The 19,159-nt window shown below is 41.8% G+C and overlaps 40 non-coding genes across 40 annotated transcripts; all 40 read left to right on the top strand.

Moving 5' to 3' along the window:
* Positions 1–310: 310 nt before the first annotated feature.
* LOC123740952 (5S ribosomal RNA) lies at positions 311–429 on the top strand. Its single transcript, XR_006768748.1, has one exon. It is a non-coding gene; the product is annotated as a 5S ribosomal RNA (ribosomal RNA).
* Positions 430–569: 140 nt separating this feature from the next.
* Positions 570–688, top strand: LOC123740987 (5S ribosomal RNA). Its single transcript, XR_006768780.1, has one exon. It is a non-coding gene; the product is annotated as a 5S ribosomal RNA (ribosomal RNA).
* A 409-nt stretch (positions 689–1,097) lies between these two features.
* On the top strand, positions 1,098–1,216 carry LOC123740881 (5S ribosomal RNA). Its single transcript, XR_006768683.1, has one exon. It is a non-coding gene; the product is annotated as a 5S ribosomal RNA (ribosomal RNA).
* Positions 1,217–1,357: 141 nt separating this feature from the next.
* On the top strand, positions 1,358–1,477 carry LOC123741134 (5S ribosomal RNA). Its single transcript, XR_006768913.1, has one exon. It is a non-coding gene; the product is annotated as a 5S ribosomal RNA (ribosomal RNA).
* Positions 1,478–1,617: 140 nt separating this feature from the next.
* Positions 1,618–1,736, top strand: LOC123740880 (5S ribosomal RNA). The gene has a single exon (XR_006768682.1). It is a non-coding gene; the product is annotated as a 5S ribosomal RNA (ribosomal RNA).
* Positions 1,737–2,145: 409 nt separating this feature from the next.
* Positions 2,146–2,264, top strand: LOC123740878 (5S ribosomal RNA). The gene has a single exon (XR_006768681.1). It is a non-coding gene; the product is annotated as a 5S ribosomal RNA (ribosomal RNA).
* Positions 2,265–2,408: 144 nt separating this feature from the next.
* LOC123740877 (5S ribosomal RNA) lies at positions 2,409–2,527 on the top strand. Its single transcript, XR_006768680.1, has one exon. It is a non-coding gene; the product is annotated as a 5S ribosomal RNA (ribosomal RNA).
* Positions 2,528–2,936: 409 nt separating this feature from the next.
* Positions 2,937–3,055, top strand: LOC123740875 (5S ribosomal RNA). Its single transcript, XR_006768678.1, has one exon. It is a non-coding gene; the product is annotated as a 5S ribosomal RNA (ribosomal RNA).
* Positions 3,056–3,464: 409 nt separating this feature from the next.
* Positions 3,465–3,583, top strand: LOC123740985 (5S ribosomal RNA). Its single transcript, XR_006768778.1, has one exon. It is a non-coding gene; the product is annotated as a 5S ribosomal RNA (ribosomal RNA).
* A 409-nt stretch (positions 3,584–3,992) lies between these two features.
* LOC123740874 (5S ribosomal RNA) lies at positions 3,993–4,111 on the top strand. Its single transcript, XR_006768677.1, has one exon. It is a non-coding gene; the product is annotated as a 5S ribosomal RNA (ribosomal RNA).
* A 409-nt stretch (positions 4,112–4,520) lies between these two features.
* On the top strand, positions 4,521–4,639 carry LOC123740873 (5S ribosomal RNA). Its single transcript, XR_006768676.1, has one exon. It is a non-coding gene; the product is annotated as a 5S ribosomal RNA (ribosomal RNA).
* Positions 4,640–5,048: 409 nt separating this feature from the next.
* Positions 5,049–5,167, top strand: LOC123740872 (5S ribosomal RNA). The gene has a single exon (XR_006768675.1). It is a non-coding gene; the product is annotated as a 5S ribosomal RNA (ribosomal RNA).
* A 409-nt stretch (positions 5,168–5,576) lies between these two features.
* LOC123740871 (5S ribosomal RNA) lies at positions 5,577–5,695 on the top strand. The gene has a single exon (XR_006768674.1). It is a non-coding gene; the product is annotated as a 5S ribosomal RNA (ribosomal RNA).
* A 409-nt stretch (positions 5,696–6,104) lies between these two features.
* LOC123741024 (5S ribosomal RNA) lies at positions 6,105–6,224 on the top strand. The gene has a single exon (XR_006768813.1). It is a non-coding gene; the product is annotated as a 5S ribosomal RNA (ribosomal RNA).
* A 409-nt stretch (positions 6,225–6,633) lies between these two features.
* On the top strand, positions 6,634–6,752 carry LOC123740870 (5S ribosomal RNA). Its single transcript, XR_006768673.1, has one exon. It is a non-coding gene; the product is annotated as a 5S ribosomal RNA (ribosomal RNA).
* Positions 6,753–6,890: 138 nt separating this feature from the next.
* LOC123740869 (5S ribosomal RNA) lies at positions 6,891–7,009 on the top strand. Its single transcript, XR_006768672.1, has one exon. It is a non-coding gene; the product is annotated as a 5S ribosomal RNA (ribosomal RNA).
* A 409-nt stretch (positions 7,010–7,418) lies between these two features.
* On the top strand, positions 7,419–7,537 carry LOC123740867 (5S ribosomal RNA). The gene has a single exon (XR_006768671.1). It is a non-coding gene; the product is annotated as a 5S ribosomal RNA (ribosomal RNA).
* Positions 7,538–7,946: 409 nt separating this feature from the next.
* Positions 7,947–8,065, top strand: LOC123740866 (5S ribosomal RNA). Its single transcript, XR_006768670.1, has one exon. It is a non-coding gene; the product is annotated as a 5S ribosomal RNA (ribosomal RNA).
* A 409-nt stretch (positions 8,066–8,474) lies between these two features.
* On the top strand, positions 8,475–8,593 carry LOC123740865 (5S ribosomal RNA). The gene has a single exon (XR_006768669.1). It is a non-coding gene; the product is annotated as a 5S ribosomal RNA (ribosomal RNA).
* Positions 8,594–9,002: 409 nt separating this feature from the next.
* Positions 9,003–9,121, top strand: LOC123740863 (5S ribosomal RNA). The gene has a single exon (XR_006768667.1). It is a non-coding gene; the product is annotated as a 5S ribosomal RNA (ribosomal RNA).
* A 409-nt stretch (positions 9,122–9,530) lies between these two features.
* On the top strand, positions 9,531–9,649 carry LOC123740862 (5S ribosomal RNA). The gene has a single exon (XR_006768666.1). It is a non-coding gene; the product is annotated as a 5S ribosomal RNA (ribosomal RNA).
* A 409-nt stretch (positions 9,650–10,058) lies between these two features.
* On the top strand, positions 10,059–10,177 carry LOC123740861 (5S ribosomal RNA). Its single transcript, XR_006768665.1, has one exon. It is a non-coding gene; the product is annotated as a 5S ribosomal RNA (ribosomal RNA).
* Positions 10,178–10,586: 409 nt separating this feature from the next.
* On the top strand, positions 10,587–10,705 carry LOC123740860 (5S ribosomal RNA). The gene has a single exon (XR_006768664.1). It is a non-coding gene; the product is annotated as a 5S ribosomal RNA (ribosomal RNA).
* A 138-nt stretch (positions 10,706–10,843) lies between these two features.
* LOC123740859 (5S ribosomal RNA) lies at positions 10,844–10,962 on the top strand. The gene has a single exon (XR_006768663.1). It is a non-coding gene; the product is annotated as a 5S ribosomal RNA (ribosomal RNA).
* A 409-nt stretch (positions 10,963–11,371) lies between these two features.
* On the top strand, positions 11,372–11,490 carry LOC123740858 (5S ribosomal RNA). Its single transcript, XR_006768662.1, has one exon. It is a non-coding gene; the product is annotated as a 5S ribosomal RNA (ribosomal RNA).
* Positions 11,491–11,899: 409 nt separating this feature from the next.
* LOC123741021 (5S ribosomal RNA) lies at positions 11,900–12,019 on the top strand. The gene has a single exon (XR_006768811.1). It is a non-coding gene; the product is annotated as a 5S ribosomal RNA (ribosomal RNA).
* Positions 12,020–12,428: 409 nt separating this feature from the next.
* On the top strand, positions 12,429–12,547 carry LOC123740984 (5S ribosomal RNA). Its single transcript, XR_006768777.1, has one exon. It is a non-coding gene; the product is annotated as a 5S ribosomal RNA (ribosomal RNA).
* A 409-nt stretch (positions 12,548–12,956) lies between these two features.
* Positions 12,957–13,075, top strand: LOC123740856 (5S ribosomal RNA). The gene has a single exon (XR_006768661.1). It is a non-coding gene; the product is annotated as a 5S ribosomal RNA (ribosomal RNA).
* A 409-nt stretch (positions 13,076–13,484) lies between these two features.
* On the top strand, positions 13,485–13,603 carry LOC123740855 (5S ribosomal RNA). Its single transcript, XR_006768660.1, has one exon. It is a non-coding gene; the product is annotated as a 5S ribosomal RNA (ribosomal RNA).
* Positions 13,604–13,741: 138 nt separating this feature from the next.
* Positions 13,742–13,860, top strand: LOC123740854 (5S ribosomal RNA). The gene has a single exon (XR_006768659.1). It is a non-coding gene; the product is annotated as a 5S ribosomal RNA (ribosomal RNA).
* Positions 13,861–14,269: 409 nt separating this feature from the next.
* LOC123740853 (5S ribosomal RNA) lies at positions 14,270–14,388 on the top strand. Its single transcript, XR_006768658.1, has one exon. It is a non-coding gene; the product is annotated as a 5S ribosomal RNA (ribosomal RNA).
* A 409-nt stretch (positions 14,389–14,797) lies between these two features.
* On the top strand, positions 14,798–14,917 carry LOC123741020 (5S ribosomal RNA). Its single transcript, XR_006768810.1, has one exon. It is a non-coding gene; the product is annotated as a 5S ribosomal RNA (ribosomal RNA).
* Positions 14,918–15,326: 409 nt separating this feature from the next.
* Positions 15,327–15,445, top strand: LOC123740983 (5S ribosomal RNA). Its single transcript, XR_006768776.1, has one exon. It is a non-coding gene; the product is annotated as a 5S ribosomal RNA (ribosomal RNA).
* Positions 15,446–15,854: 409 nt separating this feature from the next.
* LOC123740851 (5S ribosomal RNA) lies at positions 15,855–15,973 on the top strand. Its single transcript, XR_006768656.1, has one exon. It is a non-coding gene; the product is annotated as a 5S ribosomal RNA (ribosomal RNA).
* Positions 15,974–16,382: 409 nt separating this feature from the next.
* Positions 16,383–16,501, top strand: LOC123740850 (5S ribosomal RNA). The gene has a single exon (XR_006768655.1). It is a non-coding gene; the product is annotated as a 5S ribosomal RNA (ribosomal RNA).
* Positions 16,502–16,910: 409 nt separating this feature from the next.
* Positions 16,911–17,029, top strand: LOC123740849 (5S ribosomal RNA). The gene has a single exon (XR_006768654.1). It is a non-coding gene; the product is annotated as a 5S ribosomal RNA (ribosomal RNA).
* Positions 17,030–17,438: 409 nt separating this feature from the next.
* LOC123740848 (5S ribosomal RNA) lies at positions 17,439–17,557 on the top strand. Its single transcript, XR_006768653.1, has one exon. It is a non-coding gene; the product is annotated as a 5S ribosomal RNA (ribosomal RNA).
* Positions 17,558–17,696: 139 nt separating this feature from the next.
* On the top strand, positions 17,697–17,815 carry LOC123740847 (5S ribosomal RNA). Its single transcript, XR_006768652.1, has one exon. It is a non-coding gene; the product is annotated as a 5S ribosomal RNA (ribosomal RNA).
* Positions 17,816–18,224: 409 nt separating this feature from the next.
* LOC123740845 (5S ribosomal RNA) lies at positions 18,225–18,343 on the top strand. The gene has a single exon (XR_006768651.1). It is a non-coding gene; the product is annotated as a 5S ribosomal RNA (ribosomal RNA).
* A 409-nt stretch (positions 18,344–18,752) lies between these two features.
* Positions 18,753–18,871, top strand: LOC123740844 (5S ribosomal RNA). The gene has a single exon (XR_006768650.1). It is a non-coding gene; the product is annotated as a 5S ribosomal RNA (ribosomal RNA).
* The last annotated feature ends 288 nt before the right edge of the window (positions 18,872–19,159 follow it).

The raw sequence follows: 19,159 nt of genomic DNA, 5'->3' as shown, positions 1-19,159 counted from the left end.
TTAATAGGATCAAATTTCCTTGTGTTTTCAATTAGCATCTGCCTTGTATTTATAAGACAAACAAGAATATTGTTGCTGAATGCAGCTTGTGTGTGCTTTGTGCTCCTTTGCCCTGTTCAAATGATGAAAGGAAATAAAGTTTGTATTTTATCCAACTACCTGTGCTAAAAAGTGATGGGAACAGTGTTTGTAATTTCTTCTACTTTTTCAGTGACACAAAGTTCAAGCTGCTTATCTAATTGGTGAAAATGCAATGTCTGTTTATCACACTCACTTTGACTATATATGTTGTAGCAAGAGATTGTTTCTCGCTTACGGCCATACCAGCCTGGGTACGCCCGATCTCGTCTGATCTCGGAAGCTAAGCAGGGTCGGGCCTGGTTAGTACTTCGATGGGAGACCGCCTGGGAATACCAGGTGCTGTAAGCATTTTGTCCACGAGGGTGTGCTCTTGCACTATTTCATCAGCAACACTGCCTTGTAGTAAGCATCTAATTGATGAATTGACTAAATGTCTGTTTTATCAGACTCACTTTGACTATATATGTTGTAGCAAGAGATTGTTTCTCGCTTACGGCCATACCAGCCTGGGTACGCCCGATCTCGTCTGATCTCGGAAGCGAAGCAGGGTCGGGCCTGGTTAGTACTTGGATGGGAGACCGCCTGGGAATACCAGGTGCTGTAAGCATTTTGTCCACGAGGGTGTGCCCCTGCACTATTTCATCAGCAACACTGCCTTGTAGTAAGCATTTAATGATGAATTGACTAAATGCAGCTTCCTGCCTTTTTAATAGGATCAAATTTCCTTGTGTTTTCAATTAGCATCTGCCTTGTATTTATAAGACAAACAAGAATATTGTTGCTGAATGCAGCTTGTGTGTGCTTTGTGCTCCTTTGCCCTGTTCAAATGATGAAAGGAAATAAAGTTTGTATTTTATCCAACTACCTGTGCTAAAAAGTGATGGGAACAGTGTTTGTAATTTCTTCTACTTTTTCAGTGACACAAAGTTCAAGCTGCTTATCTAATTGGTGAAAATGCAATGTCTGTTTATCACACTCACTTTGACTATATATGTTGTAGCAAGAGATTGTTTCTCGCTTACGGCCATACCAGCCTGGGTACGCCCGATCTCGTCTGATCTCGGAAGCTAAGCAGGGTCGGGCCTGGTTAGTACTTGGATGGGAGACCGCCTGGGAATACCAGGTGCTGTAAGCATTTTGTCCACGAGGGTGTGCTCCTGCACTATTTCATCAGCAACACTGCCTTGTATTAAGCATTTAATGATGAATTGACTAAATGATCTGCTTTTATCAGACTCACTTTGACTATATATGTTGTAGCAAGAGATTGTTTCTCGCTTACGGCCATACCAGCCTGTGTACGCCTCGATCTCGTCTGATCTCGGAAGCTAAGCAGGGTCGGGCCTGGTTAGTACTTGGATGGGAGACCGCCTGGGAATACCAGGTGCTGTAAGCATTTTGTCCACGAGGGGGTGCTCTTGCACTATTTCATCAGCAAACACTGCCTTGTAGTAAGCCATTTAATGATGAATTGCTAAATGTCTGTTTTATCACACTCACTTTGACTATATATGTTGTAGCAAGAGATTGTTTCTCGCTTACGGCCATACCAGCCTGGGTACGCCCGATCTCGTCTGATCTCGGAAGCTAAGCAGGGTCGGGCCTGGTTAGTACTTGGATGGGAGACCGCCTGGGAATACCAGGTGCTGTAAGCATTTTGTCCACGAGGGTGTGCCCCTGCACTATTTCATCAGCAACACTGCCTTGTAGTAAGCATTTAATGATGAATTGACTAAATGCAGCTTCCTGCCTTTTTAATAGGATCAAATTTCCTTGTGTTTTCAATTAGCATCTGCCTTGTATTTATAAGACAAACAAGAATATTGTTGCTGAATGCAGCTTGTGTGTGCTTTGTGCTCCTTTGCCCTGTTCAAATGATGAAAGGAAATAAAGTTTGTATTTTATCCAACTACCTGTGCTAAAAAGTGATGGGAACAGTGTTTGTAATTTCTTCTACTTTTTCAGTGACACAAAGTTCAAGCTGCTTATCTAATTGGTGAAAATGCAATGTCTGTTTATCACACTCACTTTGACTATATATGTTGTAGCAAGAGATTGTTTCTCGCTTACGGCCATACCAGCCTGGGTACGCCCGATCTCGTCTGATCTCGGAAGCTAAGCAGGGTCGGGCCTGGTTAGTACTTGGATGGGAGACCGCCTGGGAATACCAGGTGCTGTAAGCATTTTGTCCACGAGGGTGTGCCCCTGCACTATTTCATCAGCAACACTGCCTTGTAGTAAGCATTTAATGATGAATTGACTAAATGCACTTCTGCTTTTATCAGACTCACTTTGACTATATATGTTGTAGCAAGAGATTGTTTCTCGCTTACGGCCATACCAGCCTGGGTACGCCCGATCTCGTCTGATCTCGGAAGCTAAGCAGGGTCGGGCCTGGTTAGTACTTGGATGGGAGACCGCCTGGGAATACCAGGTGCTGTAAGCATTTTGTCCACGAGGGTGTGCCCCTGCACTATTTCATCAGCAACACTGCCTTGTAGTAAGCATTTAATGATGAATTGACTAAATGCAGCTTCCTGCCTTTTTAATAGGATCAAATTTCCTTGTGTTTTCAATTAGCATCTGCCTTGTATTTATAAGACAAACAAGAATATTGTTGCTGAATGCAGCTTGTGTGTGCTTTGTGCTCCTTTGCCCTGTTCAAATGATGAAAGGAAATAAAGTTTGTATTTTATCCAACTACCTGTGCTAAAAAGTGATGGGAACAGTGTTTGTAATTTCTTCTACTTTTTCAGTGACACAAAGTTCAAGCTGCTTATCTAATTGGTGAAAATGCAATGTCTGTTTATCACACTCACTTTGACTATATATGTTGTAGCAAGAGATTGTTTCTCGCTTACGGCCATACCAGCCTGGGTACGCCCGATCTCGTCTGATCTCGGAAGCTAAGCAGGGTCGGGCCTGGTTAGTACTTGGATGGGAGACCGCCTGGGAATACCAGGTGCTGTAAGCATTTTGTCCACGAGGGTGTGCCCCTGCACTATTTCATCAGCAACACTGCCTTGTAGTAAGCATTTAATGATGAATTGACTAAATGCAGCTTCCTGCCTTTTTAATAGGATCAAATTTCCTTGTGTTTTCAATTAGCATCTGCCTTGTATTTATAAGACAAACAAGAATATTGTTGCTGAATGCAGCTTGTGTGTGCTTTGTGCTCCTTTGCCCTGTTCAAATGATGAAAGGAAATAAAGTTTGTATTTTATCCAACTACCTGTGCTAAAAAGTGATGGGAACAGTGTTTGTAATTTCTTCTACTTTTTCAGTGACACAAAGTTCAAGCTGCTTATCTAATTGGTGAAAATGCAATGTCTGTTTATCACACTCACTTTGACTATATATGTTGTAGCAAGAGATTGTTTCTCGCTTACGGCCATACCAGCCTGGGTACGCCCGATCTCGTCTGATCTCGGAAGCGAAGCAGGGTCGGGCCTGGTTAGTACTTGGATGGGAGACCGCCTGGGAATACCAGGTGCTGTAAGCATTTTGTCCACGAGGGTGTGCCCCTGCACTATTTCATCAGCAACACTGCCTTGTAGTAAGCATTTAATGATGAATTGACTAAATGCAGCTTCCTGCCTTTTTAATAGGATCAAATTTCCTTGTGTTTTCAATTAGCATCTGCCTTGTATTTATAAGACAAACAAGAATATTGTTGCTGAATGCAGCTTGTGTGTGCTTTGTGCTCCTTTGCCCTGTTCAAATGATGAAAGGAAATAAAGTTTGTATTTTATCCAACTACCTGTGCTAAAAAGTGATGGGAACAGTGTTTGTAATTTCTTCTACTTTTTCAGTGACACAAAGTTCAAGCTGCTTATCTAATTGGTGAAAATGCAATGTCTGTTTATCACACTCACTTTGACTATATATGTTGTAGCAAGAGATTGTTTCTCGCTTACGGCCATACCAGCCTGGGTACGCCCGATCTCGTCTGATCTCGGAAGCTAAGCAGGGTCGGGCCTGGTTAGTACTTGGATGGGAGACCGCCTGGGAATACCAGGTGCTGTAAGCATTTTGTCCACGAGGGTGTGCCCCTGCACTATTTCATCAGCAACACTGCCTTGTAGTAAGCATTTAATGATGAATTGACTAAATGCAGCTTCCTGCCTTTTTAATAGGATCAAATTTCCTTGTGTTTTCAATTAGCATCTGCCTTGTATTTATAAGACAAACAAGAATATTGTTGCTGAATGCAGCTTGTGTGTGCTTTGTGCTCCTTTGCCCTGTTCAAATGATGAAAGGAAATAAAGTTTGTATTTTATCCAACTACCTGTGCTAAAAAGTGATGGGAACAGTGTTTGTAATTTCTTCTACTTTTTCAGTGACACAAAGTTCAAGCTGCTTATCTAATTGGTGAAAATGCAATGTCTGTTTATCACACTCACTTTGACTATATATGTTGTAGCAAGAGATTGTTTCTCGCTTACGGCCATACCAGCCTGGGTACGCCCGATCTCGTCTGATCTCGGAAGCTAAGCAGGGTCGGGCCTGGTTAGTACTTGGATGGGAGACCGCCTGGGAATACCAGGTGCTGTAAGCATTTTGTCCACGAGGGTGTGCCCCTGCACTATTTCATCAGCAACACTGCCTTGTAGTAAGCATTTAATGATGAATTGACTAAATGCAGCTTCCTGCCTTTTTAATAGGATCAAATTTCCTTGTGTTTTCAATTAGCATCTGCCTTGTATTTATAAGACAAACAAGAATATTGTTGCTGAATGCAGCTTGTGTGTGCTTTGTGCTCCTTTGCCCTGTTCAAATGATGAAAGGAAATAAAGTTTGTATTTTATCCAACTACCTGTGCTAAAAAGTGATGGGAACAGTGTTTGTAATTTCTTCTACTTTTTCAGTGACACAAAGTTCAAGCTGCTTATCTAATTGGTGAAAATGCAATGTCTGTTTATCACACTCACTTTGACTATATATGTTGTAGCAAGAGATTGTTTCTCGCTTACGGCCATACCAGCCTGGGTACGCCCGATCTCGTCTGATCTCGGAAGCTAAGCAGGGTCGGGCCTGGTTAGTACTTGGATGGGAGACCGCCTGGGAATACCAGGTGCTGTAAGCATTTTGTCCACGAGGGTGTGCCCCTGCACTATTTCATCAGCAACACTGCCTTGTAGTAAGCATTTAATGATGAATTGACTAAATGCAGCTTCCTGCCTTTTTAATAGGATCAAATTTCCTTGTGTTTTCAATTAGCATCTGCCTTGTATTTATAAGACAAACAAGAATATTGTTGCTGAATGCAGCTTGTGTGTGCTTTGTGCTCCTTTGCCCTGTTCAAATGATGAAAGGAAATAAAGTTTGTATTTTATCCAACTACCTGTGCTAAAAAGTGATGGGAACAGTGTTTGTAATTTCTTCTACTTTTTCAGTGACACAAAGTTCAAGCTGCTTATCTAATTGGTGAAAATGCAATGTCTGTTTATCACACTCACTTTGACTATATATGTTGTAGCAAGAGATTGTTTCTCGCTTACGGCCATACCAGCCTGGGTACGCCCGATCTCGTCTGATCTCGGAAGCTAAGCAGGGTCGGGCCTGGTTAGTACTTGGATGGGAGACCGCCTGGGAATACCAGGTGCTGTAAGCATTTTGTCCACGAGGGTGTGCCCCTGCACTATTTCATCAGCAACACTGCCTTGTAGTAAGCATTTAATGATGAATTGACTAAATGCAGCTTCCTGCCTTTTTAATAGGATCAAATTTCCTTGTGTTTTCAATTAGCATCTGCCTTGTATTTATAAGACAAACAAGAATATTGTTGCTGAATGCAGCTTGTGTGTGCTTTGTGCTCCTTTGCCCTGTTCAAATGATGAAAGGAAATAAAGTTTGTATTTTATCCAACTACCTGTGCTAAAAAGTGATGGGAACAGTGTTTGTAATTTCTTCTACTTTTTCAGTGACACAAAGTTCAAGCTGCTTATCTAATTGGTGAAAATGCAATGTCTGTTTATCACACTCACTTTGACTATATATGTTGTAGCAAGAGATTGTTTCTCGCTTACGGCCATACCAGCCTGGAGTACGCCCGATCTCGTCTGATCTCGGAAGCTAAGCAGGGTCGGGCCTGGTTAGTACTTGGATGGGAGACCGCCTGGGAATACCAGGTGCTGTAAGCATTTTGTCCACGAGGGTGTGCCCCTGCACTATTTCATCAGCAACACTGCCTTGTAGTAAGCATTTAATGATGAATTGACTAAATGCAGCTTCCTGCCTTTTTAATAGGATCAAATTTCCTTGTGTTTTCAATTAGCATCTGCCTTGTATTTATAAGACAAACAAGAATATTGTTGCTGAATGCAGCTTGTGTGTGCTTTGTGCTCCTTTGCCCTGTTCAAATGATGAAAGGAAATAAAGTTTGTATTTTATCCAACTACCTGTGCTAAAAAGTGATGGGAACAGTGTTTATAATTTCTTCTACTTTTTCAGTGACACAAAGTTCAAGCTGCTTATCTAATTGGTGAAAATGCAATGTCTGTTTATCAGACTCATTTTGACTATATATGTTGTAGCAAGAGATTGTTTCTCGCTTACGGCCATACCAGCCTGGGTACGCCCGATCTCGTCTGATCTCGGAAGCTAAGCAGGGTCGGGCCTGGTTAGTACTTGGATGGGAGACCGCCTGGGAATACCAGGTGCTGTAAGCATTTTGTCCACGAGGGGTGCTCTTGCACTATTTCATCAGCAACACTGCCTTGTATTAAGCATTTAATGATGAATTGACTAAATATCTGTTTTATCAGACTCACTTTGACTATATATGTTGTAGCAAGAGATTGTTTCTCGCTTACGGCCATACCAGCCTGGGTACGCCCGATCTCGTCTGATCTCGGAAGCTAAGCAGGGTCGGGCCTGGTTAGTACTTGGATGGGAGACCGCCTGGGAATACCAGGTGCTGTAAGCATTTTGTCCACGAGGGTGTGCCCCTGCACTATTTCATCAGCAACACTGCCTTGTAGTAAGCATTTAATGATGAATTGACTAAATGCAGCTTCCTGCCTTTTTAATAGGATCAAATTTCCTTGTGTTTTCAATTAGCATCTGCCTTGTATTTATAAGACAAACAAGAATATTGTTGCTGAATGCAGCTTGTGTGTGCTTTGTGCTCCTTTGCCCTGTTCAAATGATGAAAGGAAATAAAGTTTGTATTTTATCCAACTACCTGTGCTAAAAAGTGATGGGAACAGTGTTTGTAATTTCTTCTACTTTTTCAGTGACACAAAGTTCAAGCTGCTTATCTAATTGGTGAAAATGCAATGTCTGTTTATCACACTCACTTTGACTATATATGTTGTAGCAAGAGATTGTTTCTCGCTTACGGCCATACCAGCCTGGGTACGCCCGATCTCGTCTGATCTCGGAAGCTAAGCAGGGTCGGGCCTGGTTAGTACTTGGATGGGAGACCGCCTGGGAATACCAGGTGCTGTAAGCATTTTGTCCACGAGGGTGTGCCCCTGCACTATTTCATCAGCAACACTGCCTTGTAGTAAGCATTTAATGATGAATTGACTAAATGCAGCTTCCTGCCTTTTTAATAGGATCAAATTTCCTTGTGTTTTCAATTAGCATCTGCCTTGTATTTATAAGACAAACAAGAATATTGTTGCTGAATGCAGCTTGTGTGTGCTTTGTGCTCCTTTGCCCTGTTCAAATGATGAAAGGAAATAAAGTTTGTATTTTATCCAACTACCTGTGCTAAAAAGTGATGGGAACAGTGTTTGTAATTTCTTCTACTTTTTCAGTGACACAAAGTTCAAGCTGCTTATCTAATTGGTGAAAATGCAATGTCTGTTTATCACACTCACTTTGACTATATATGTTGTAGCAAGAGATTGTTTCTCGCTTACGGCCATACCAGCCTGGGTACGCCCGATCTCGTCTGATCTCGGAAGCTAAGCAGGGTCGGGCCTGGTTAGTACTTGGATGGGAGACCGCCTGGGAATACCAGGTGCTGTAAGCATTTTGTCCACGAGGGTGTGCCCCTGCACTATTTCATCAGCAACACTGCCTTGTAGTAAGCATTTAATGATGAATTGACTAAATGCAGCTTCCTGCCTTTTTAATAGGATCAAATTTCCTTGTGTTTTCAATTAGCATCTGCCTTGTATTTATAAGACAAACAAGAATATTGTTGCTGAATGCAGCTTGTGTGTGCTTTGTGCTCCTTTGCCCTGTTCAAATGATGAAAGGAAATAAAGTTTGTATTTTATCCAACTACCTGTGCTAAAAAGTGATGGGAACAGTGTTTGTAATTTCTTCTACTTTTTCAGTGACACAAAGTTCAAGCTGCTTATCTAATTGGTGAAAATGCAATGTCTGTTTATCACACTCACTTTGACTATATATGTTGTAGCAAGAGATTGTTTCTCGCTTACGGCCATACCAGCCTGGGTACGCCCGATCTCGTCTGATCTCGGAAGCTAAGCAGGGTCGGGCCTGGTTAGTACTTGGATGGGAGACCGCCTGGGAATACCAGGTGCTGTAAGCATTTTGTCCACGAGGGTGTGCCCCTGCACTATTTCATCAGCAACACTGCCTTGTAGTAAGCATTTAATGATGAATTGACTAAATGCAGCTTCCTGCCTTTTTAATAGGATCAAATTTCCTTGTGTTTTCAATTAGCATCTGCCTTGTATTTATAAGACAAACAAGAATATTGTTGCTGAATGCAGCTTGTGTGTGCTTTGTGCTCCTTTGCCCTGTTCAAATGATGAAAGGAAATAAAGTTTGTATTTTATCCAACTACCTGTGCTAAAAAGTGATGGGAACAGTGTTTGTAATTTCTTCTACTTTTTCAGTGACACAAAGTTCAAGCTGCTTATCTAATTGGTGAAAATGCAATGTCTGTTTATCACACTCACTTTGACTATATATGTTGTAGCAAGAGATTGTTTCTCGCTTACGGCCATACCAGCCTGGGTACGCCCGATCTCGTCTGATCTCGGAAGCTAAGCAGGGTCGGGCCTGGTTAGTACTTGGATGGGAGACCGCCTGGGAATACCAGGTGCTGTAAGCATTTTGTCCACGAGGGTGTGCCCCTGCACTATTTCATCAGCAACACTGCCTTGTAGTAAGCATTTAATGATGAATTGACTAAATGCAGCTTCCTGCCTTTTTAATAGGATCAAATTTCCTTGTGTTTTCAATTAGCATCTGCCTTGTATTTATAAGACAAACAAGAATATTGTTGCTGAATGCAGCTTGTGTGTGCTTTGTGCTCCTTTGCCCTGTTCAAATGATGAAAGGAAATAAAGTTTGTATTTTATCCAACTACCTGTGCTAAAAAGTGATGGGAACAGTGTTTGTAATTTCTTCTACTTTTTCAGTGACACAAAGTTCAAGCTGCTTATCTAATTGGTGAAAATGCAATGTCTGTTTATCACACTCACTTTGACTATATATGTTGTAGCAAGAGATTGTTTCTCGCTTACGGCCATACCAGCCTGGGTACGCCCGATCTCGTCTGATCTCGGAAGCTAAGCAGGGTCGGGCCTGGTTAGTACTTGGATGGGAGACCGCCTGGGAATACCAGGTGCTGTAAGCATTTTGTCCACGAGGGTGTGCCCCTGCACTATTTCATCAGCAACACTGCCTTGTAGTAAGCATTTAATGATGAATTGACTAAATGCAGCTTCCTGCCTTTTTAATAGGATCAAATTTCCTTGTGTTTTCAATTAGCATCTGCCTTGTATTTATAAGACAAACAAGAATATTGTTGCTGAATGCAGCTTGTGTGTGCTTTGTGCTCCTTTGCCCTGTTCAAATGATGAAAGGAAATAAAGTTTGTATTTTATCCAACTACCTGTGCTAAAAAGTGATGGGAACAGTGTTTGTAATTTCTTCTACTTTTTCAGTGACACAAAGTTCAAGCTGCTTATCTAATTGGTGAAAATGCAATGTCTGTTTATCACACTCACTTTGACTATATATGTTGTAGCAAGAGATTGTTTCTCGCTTACGGCCATACCAGCCTGGGTACGCCCGATCTCGTCTGATCTCGGAAGCTAAGCAGGGTCGGGCCTGGTTAGTACTTGGATGGGAGACCGCCTGGGAATACCAGGTGCTGTAAGCATTTTGTCCACGAGGGTGTGCCCCTGCACTATTTCATCAGCAACACTGCCTTGTAGTAAGCATTTAATGATGAATTGACTAAATGCAGCTTCCTGCCTTTTTAATAGGATCAAATTTCCTTGTGTTTTCAATTAGCATCTGCCTTGTATTTATAAGACAAACAAGAATATTGTTGCTGAATGCAGCTTGTGTGTGCTTTGTGCTCCTTTGCCCTGTTCAAATGATGAAAGGAAATAAAGTTTGTATTTTATCCAACTACCTGTGCTAAAAAGTGATGGGAACAGTGTTTATAATTTCTTCTACTTTTTCAGTGACACAAAGTTCAAGCTGCTTATCTAATTGGTGAAAATGCAATGTCTGTTTATCACACTCACTTTGACTATATATGTTGTAGCAAGAGATTGTTTCTCGCTTACGGCCATACCAGCCTGGGTACGCCCGATCTCGTCTGATCTCGGAAGCTAAGCAGGGTCGGGCCTGGTTAGTACTTGGATGGGAGACCGCCTGGGAATACCAGGTGCTGTAAGCATTTTGTCCACGAGGGGTGCTCTTGCACTATTTCATCAGCAACACTGCCTTGTATTAAGCATTTAATGATGAATTGACTAAATATCTGTTTTATCACACTCACTTTGACTATATATGTTGTAGCAAGAGATTGTTTCTCGCTTACGGCCATACCAGCCTGGGTACGCCCGATCTCGTCTGATCTCGGAAGCTAAGCAGGGTCGGGCCTGGTTAGTACTTGGATGGGAGACCGCCTGGGAATACCAGGTGCTGTAAGCATTTTGTCCACGAGGGTGTGCCCCTGCACTATTTCATCAGCAACACTGCCTTGTAGTAAGCATTTAATGATGAATTGACTAAATGCAGCTTCCTGCCTTTTTAATAGGATCAAATTTCCTTGTGTTTTCAATTAGCATCTGCCTTGTATTTATAAGACAAACAAGAATATTGTTGCTGAATGCAGCTTGTGTGTGCTTTGTGCTCCTTTGCCCTGTTCAAATGATGAAAGGAAATAAAGTTTGTATTTTATCCAACTACCTGTGCTAAAAAGTGATGGGAACAGTGTTTGTAATTTCTTCTACTTTTTCAGTGACACAAAGTTCAAGCTGCTTATCTAATTGGTGAAAATGCAATGTCTGTTTATCACACTCACTTTGACTATATATGTTGTAGCAAGAGATTGTTTCTCGCTTACGGCCATACCAGCCTGGGTACGCCCGATCTCGTCTGATCTCGGAAGCTAAGCAGGGTCGGGCCTGGTTAGTACTTGGATGGGAGACCGCCTGGGAATACCAGGTGCTGTAAGCATTTTGTCCACGAGGGTGTGCCCCTGCACTATTTCATCAGCAACACTGCCTTGTAGTAAGCATTTAATGATGAATTGACTAAATGCAGCTTCCTGCCTTTTTAATAGGATCAAATTTCCTTGTGTTTTCAATTAGCATCTGCCTTGTATTTATAAGACAAACAAGAATATTGTTGCTGAATGCAGCTTGTGTGTGCTTTGTGCTCCTTTGCCCTGTTCAAATGATGAAAGGAAATAAAGTTTGTATTTTATCCAACTACCTGTGCTAAAAAGTGATGGGAACAGTGTTTATAATTTCTTCTACTTTTTCAGTGACACAAAGTTCAAGCTGCTTATCTAATTGGTGAAAATGCAATGTCTGTTTATCAGACTCACTTTGACTATATATGTTGTAGCAAGAGATTGTTTCTCGCTTACGGCCATACCAGCCTGGAGTACGCCCGATCTCGTCTGATCTCGGAAGCTAAGCAGGGTCGGGCCTGGTTAGTACTTGGATGGGAGACCGCCTGGGAATACCAGGTGCTGTAAGCATTTTGTCCACGAGGGTGTGCCCCTGCACTATTTCATCAGCAACACTGCCTTGTAGTAAGCATTTAATGATGAATTGACTAAATGCAGCTTCCTGCCTTTTTAATAGGATCAAATTTCCTTGTGTTTTCAATTAGCATCTGCCTTGTATTTATAAGACAAACAAGAATATTGTTGCTGAATGCAGCTTGTGTGTGCTTTGTGCTCCTTTGCCCTGTTCAAATGATGAAAGGAAATAAAGTTTGTATTTTATCCAACTACCTGTGCTAAAAAGTGATGGGAACAGTGTTTGTAATTTCTTCTACTTTTTCAGTGACACAAAGTTCAAGCTGCTTATCTAATTGGTGAAAATGCAATGTCTGTTTATCACACTCACTTTGACTATATATGTTGTAGCAAGAGATTGTTTCTCGCTTACGGCCATACCAGCCTGGGTACGCCCGATCTCGTCTGATCTCGGAAGCGAAGCAGGGTCGGGCCTGGTTAGTACTTGGATGGGAGACCGCCTGGGAATACCAGGTGCTGTAAGCATTTTGTCCACGAGGGTGTGCCCCTGCACTATTTCATCAGCAACACTGCCTTGTAGTAAGCATTTAATGATGAATTGACTAAATGCAGCTTCCTGCCTTTTTAATAGGATCAAATTTCCTTGTGTTTTCAATTAGCATCTGCCTTGTATTTATAAGACAAACAAGAATATTGTTGCTGAATGCAGCTTGTGTGTGCTTTGTGCTCCTTTGCCCTGTTCAAATGATGAAAGGAAATAAAGTTTGTATTTTATCCAACTACCTGTGCTAAAAAGTGATGGGAACAGTGTTTATAATTTCTTCTACTTTTTCAGTGACACAAAGTTCAAGCTGCTTATCTAATTGGTGAAAATGCAATGTCTGTTTATCACACTCACTTTGACTATATATGTTGTAGCAAGAGATTGTTTCTCGCTTACGGCCATACCAGCCTGGGTACGCCCGATCTCGTCTGATCTCGGAAGCTAAGCAGGGTCGGGCCTGGTTAGTACTTGGATGGGAGACCGCCTGGGAATACCAGGTGCTGTAAGCATTTTGTCCACGAGGGTGTGCCCCTGCACTATTTCATCAGCAACACTGCCTTGTAGTAAGCATTTAATGATGAATTGACTAAATGCAGCTTCCTGCCTTTTTAATAGGATCAAATTTCCTTGTGTTTTCAATTAGCATCTGCCTTGTATTTATAAGACAAACAAGAATATTGTTGCTGAATGCAGCTTGTGTGTGCTTTGTGCTCCTTTGCCCTGTTCAAATGATGAAAGGAAATAAAGTTTGTATTTTATCCAACTACCTGTGCTAAAAAGTGATGGGAACAGTGTTTGTAATTTCTTCTACTTTTTCAGTGACACAAAGTTCAAGCTGCTTATCTAATTGGTGAAAATGCAATGTCTGTTTATCAGACTCACTTTGACTATATATGTTGTAGCAAGAGATTGTTTCTCGCTTACGGCCATACCAGCCTGGGTACGCCCGATCTCGTCTGATCTCGGAAGCTAAGCAGGGTCGGGCCTGGTTAGTACTTGGATGGGAGACCGCCTGGGAATACCAGGTGCTGTAAGCATTTTGTCCACGAGGGGTGCTCTTGCACTATTTCATCAGCAACACTGCCTTGTATTAAGCATTTAATGATGAATTGACTAAATATCTGTTTTATCAGACTCACTTTGACTATATATGTTGTAGCAAGAGATTGTTTCTCGCTTACGGCCATACCAGCCTGGGTACGCCCGATCTCGTCTGATCTCGGAAGCTAAGCAGGGTCGGGCCTGGTTAGTACTTGGATGGGAGACCGCCTGGGAATACCAGGTGCTGTAAGCATTTTGTCCACGAGGGTGTGCCCCTGCACTATTTCATCAGCAACACTGCCTTGTAGTAAGCATTTAATGATGAATTGACTAAATGCAGCTTCCTGCCTTTTTAATAGGATCAAATTTCCTTGTGTTTTCAATTAGCATCTGCCTTGTATTTATAAGACAAACAAGAATATTGTTGCTGAATGCAGCTTGTGTGTGCTTTGTGCTCCTTTGCCCTGTTCAAATGATGAAAGGAAATAAAGTTTGTATTTTATCCAACTACCTGTGCTAAAAAGTGATGGGAACAGTGTTTGTAATTTCTTCTACTTTTTCAGTGACACAAAGTTCAAGCTGCTTATCTAATTGGTGAAAATGCAATGTCTGTTTATCACACTCACTTTGACTATATATGTTGTAGCAAGAGATTGTTTCTCGCTTACGGCCATACCAGCCTGGGTACGCCCGATCTCGTCTGATCTCGGAAGCTAAGCAGGGTCGGGCCTGGTTAGTACTTGGATGGGAGACCGCCTGGGAATACCAGGTGCTGTAAGCATTTTGTCCACGAGGGTGTGCCCCTGCACTATTTCATCAGCAACACTGCCTTGTAGTAAGCATTTAATGATGAATTGACTAAATGCAGCTTCCTGCCTTTTTAATAGGATCAAATTTCCTTGTGTTTTCAATTAGCATCTGCCTTGTATTTATAAGACAAACAAGAATATTGTTGCTGAATGCAGCTTGTGTGTGCTTTGTGCTCCTTTGCCCTGTTCAAATGATGAAAGGAAATAAAGTTTGTATTTTATCCAACTACCTGTGCTAAAAAGTGATGGGAACAGTGTTTGTAATTTCTTCTACTTTTTCAGTGACACAAAGTTCAAGCTGCTTATCTAATTGGTGAAAATGCAATGTCTGTTTATCACACTCACTTTGACTATATATGTTGTAGCAAGAGATTGTTTCTCGCTTACGGCCATACCAGCCTGGAGTACGCCCGATCTCGTCTGATCTCGGAAGCTAAGCAGGGTCGGGCCTGGTTAGTACTTGGATGGGAGACCGCCTGGGAATACCAGGTGCTGTAAGCATTTTGTCCACGAGGGTGTGCCCCTGCACTATTTCATCAGCAACACTGCCTTGTAGTAAGCATTTAATGATGAATTGACTAAATGCAGCTTCCTGCCTTTTTAATAGGATCAAATTTCCTTGTGTTTTCAATTAGCATCTGCCTTGTATTTATAAGACAAACAAGAATATTGTTGCTGAATGCAGCTTGTGTGTGCTTTGTGCTCCTTTGCCCTGTTCAAATGATGAAAGGAAATAAAGTTTGTATTTTATCCAACTACCTGTGCTAAAAAGTGATGGGAACAGTGTTTGTAATTTCTTCTACTTTTTCAGTGACACAAAGTTCAAGCTGCTTATCTAATTGGTGAAAATGCAATGTCTGTTTATCACACTCACTTTGACTATATATGTTGTAGCAAGAGATTGTTTCTCGCTTACGGCCATACCAGCCTGGGTACGCCCGATCTCGTCTGATCTCGGAAGCGAAGCAGGGTCGGGCCTGGTTAGTACTTGGATGGGAGACCGCCTGGGAATACCAGGTGCTGTAAGCATTTTGTCCACGAGGGTGTGCCCCTGCACTATTTCATCAGCAACACTGCCTTGTAGTAAGCATTTAATGATGAATTGACTAAATGCAGCTTCCTGCCTTTTTAATAGGATCAAATTTCCTTGTGTTTTCAATTAGCATCTGCCTTGTATTTATAAGACAAACAAGAATATTGTTGCTGAATGCAGCTTGTGTGTGCTTTGTGCTCCTTTGCCCTGTTCAAATGATGAAAGGAAATAAAGTTTGTATTTTATCCAACTACCTGTGCTAAAAAGTGATGGGAACAGTGTTTATAATTTCTTCTACTTTTTCAGTGACACAAAGTTCAAGCTGCTTATCTAATTGGTGAAAATGCAATGTCTGTTTATCACACTCACTTTGACTATATATGTTGTAGCAAGAGATTGTTTCTCGCTTACGGCCATACCAGCCTGGGTACGCCCGATCTCGTCTGATCTCGGAAGCTAAGCAGGGTCGGGCCTGGTTAGTACTTGGATGGGAGACCGCCTGGGAATACCAGGTGCTGTAAGCATTTTGTCCACGAGGGTGTGCCCCTGCACTATTTCATCAGCAACACTGCCTTGTAGTAAGCATTTAATGATGAATTGACTAAATGCAGCTTCCTGCCTTTTTAATAGGATCAAATTTCCTTGTGTTTTCAATTAGCATCTGCCTTGTATTTATAAGACAAACAAGAATATTGTTGCTGAATGCAGCTTGTGTGTGCTTTGTGCTCCTTTGCCCTGTTCAAATGATGAAAGGAAATAAAGTTTGTATTTTATCCAACTACCTGTGCTAAAAAGTGATGGGAACAGTGTTTGTAATTTCTTCTACTTTTTCAGTGACACAAAGTTCAAGCTGCTTATCTAATTGGTGAAAATGCAATGTCTGTTTATCACACTCACTTTGACTATATATGTTGTAGCAAGAGATTGTTTCTCGCTTACGGCCATACCAGCCTGGGTACGCCCGATCTCGTCTGATCTCGGAAGCTAAGCAGGGTCGGGCCTGGTTAGTACTTGGATGGGAGACCGCCTGGGAATACCAGGTGCTGTAAGCATTTTGTCCACGAGGGTGTGCCCCTGCACTATTTCATCAGCAACACTGCCTTGTAGTAAGCATTTAATGATGAATTGACTAAATGCAGCTTCCTGCCTTTTTAATAGGATCAAATTTCCTTGTGTTTTCAATTAGCATCTGCCTTGTATTTATAAGACAAACAAGAATATTGTTGCTGAATGCAGCTTGTGTGTGCTTTGTGCTCCTTTGCCCTGTTCAAATGATGAAAGGAAATAAAGTTTGTATTTTATCCAACTACCTGTGCTAAAAAGTGATGGGAACAGTGTTTATAATTTCTTCTACTTTTTCAGTGACACAAAGTTCAAGCTGCTTATCTAATTGGTGAAAATGCAATGTCTGTTTATCACACTCACTTTGACTATATATGTTGTAGCAAGAGATTGTTTCTCGCTTACGGCCATACCAGCCTGGGTACGCCCGATCTCGTCTGATCTCGGAAGCTAAGCAGGGTCGGGCCTGGTTAGTACTTGGATGGGAGACCGCCTGGGAATACCAGGTGCTGTAAGCATTTTGTCCACGAGGGTGTGCCCCTGCACTATTTCATCAGCAACACTGCCTTGTAGTAAGCATTTAATGATGAATTGACTAAATGCAGCTTCCTGCCTTTTTAATAGGATCAAATTTCCTTGTGTTTTCAATTAGCATCTGCCTTGTATTTATAAGACAAACAAGAATATTGTTGCTGAATGCAGCTTGTGTGTGCTTTGTGCTCCTTTGCCCTGTTCAAATGATGAAAGGAAATAAAGTTTGTATTTTATCCAACTACCTGTGCTAAAAAGTGATGGGAACAGTGTTTATAATTTCTTCTACTTTTTCAGTGACACAAAGTTCAAGCTGCTTATCTAATTGGTGAAAATGCAATGTCTGTTTATCAGACTCATTTTGACTATATATGTTGTAGCAAGAGATTGTTTCTCGCTTACGGCCATACCAGCCTGGGTACGCCCGATCTCGTCTGATCTCGGAAGCTAAGCAGGGTCGGGCCTGGTTAGTACTTGGATGGGAGACCGCCTGGGAATACCAGGTGCTGTAAGCATTTTGTCCACGAGGGGGTGCTCTTGCACTATTTCATCAGCAACACTGCCTTGTATTAAGCATTTAATGATGAATTGACTAAATATCTGTTTTATCAGACTCACTTTGACTATATATGTTGTAGCAAGAGATTGTTTCTCGCTTACGGCCATACCAGCCTGGGTACGCCCGATCTCGTCTGATCTCGGAAGCTAAGCAGGGTCGGGCCTGGTTAGTACTTGGATGGGAGACCGCCTGGGAATACCAGGTGCTGTAAGCATTTTGTCCACGAGGGTGTGCCCCTGCACTATTTCATCAGCAACACTGCCTTGTAGTAAGCATTTAATGATGAATTGACTAAATGCAGCTTCCTGCCTTTTTAATAGGATCAAATTTCCTTGTGTTTTCAATTAGCATCTGCCTTGTATTTATAAGACAAACAAGAATATTGTTGCTGAATGCAGCTTGTGTGTGCTTTGTGCTCCTTTGCCCTGTTCAAATGATGAAAGGAAATAAAGTTTGTATTTTATCCAACTACCTGTGCTAAAAAGTGATGGGAACAGTGTTTGTAATTTCTTCTACTTTTTCAGTGACACAAAGTTCAAGCTGCTTATCTAATTGGTGAAAATGCAATGTCTGTTTATCACACTCACTTTGACTATATATGTTGTAGCAAGAGATTGTTTCTCGCTTACGGCCATACCAGCCTGGGTACGCCCGATCTCGTCTGATCTCGGAAGCTAAGCAGGGTCGGGCCTGGTTAGTACTTGGATGGGAGACCGCCTGGGAATACCAGGTGCTGTAAGCATTTTGTCCACGAGGGTGTGCCCCTGCACTATTTCATCAGCAACACTGCCTTGTAGTAAGCATTTAATGATGAATTGACTAAATGCAGCTTCCTGCCTTTTTAATAGGATCAAATTTCCTTGTGTTTTCAATTAGCATCTGCCTTGTATTTATAAGACAAACAAGAATATTGTTGCTGAATGCAGCTTGTGTGTGCTTTGTGCTCCTTTGCCCTGTTCAAATGATGAAAGGAAATAAAGTTTGTATTTTATCCAACTACCTGTGCTAAAAAGTGATGGGAACAGTGTTTATAATTTCTTCTACTTTTTCAGTGACACAAAGTTCAAGCTGCTTATCTAATTGGTGAAAATGCAATGTCTGTTTATCAGACTCACTTTGACTATATATGTTGTAGCAAGAGATTGTTTCTCGCTTACGGCCATACCAGCCTGGGTACGCCCGATCTCGTCTGATCTCGGAAGCTAAGCAGGGTCGGGCCTGGTTAGTACTTGGATGGGAGACCGCCTGGGAATACCAGGTGCTGTAAGCATTTTGTCCACGAGGGTGTGCCCCTGCACTATTTCATCAGCAACACTGCCTTGTAGTAAGCATTTAATGATGAATTGACTAAATGCAGCTTCCTGCCTTTTTAATAGGATCAAATTTCCTTGTGTTTTCAATTAGCATCTGCCTTGTATTTATAAGACAAACAAGAATATTGTTGCTGAATGCAGCTTGTGTGTGCTTTGTGCTCCTTTGCCCTGTTCAAATGATGAAAGGAAATAAAGTTTGTATTTTATCCAACTACCTGTGCTAAAAAGTGATGGGAACAGTGTTT

The sequence above is a fragment of the Salmo salar genome, unplaced genomic scaffold, assembly GCF_905237065.1.
Source record: "Salmo salar unplaced genomic scaffold, Ssal_v3.1, whole genome shotgun sequence".
In the NCBI taxonomy this organism is placed as follows: domain Eukaryota; kingdom Metazoa; phylum Chordata; class Actinopteri; order Salmoniformes; family Salmonidae; genus Salmo; species Salmo salar.
The sequence above is the reverse complement of the archived record's forward strand: the minus strand, read 5'-3'. Positions and strand labels throughout refer to the sequence as shown.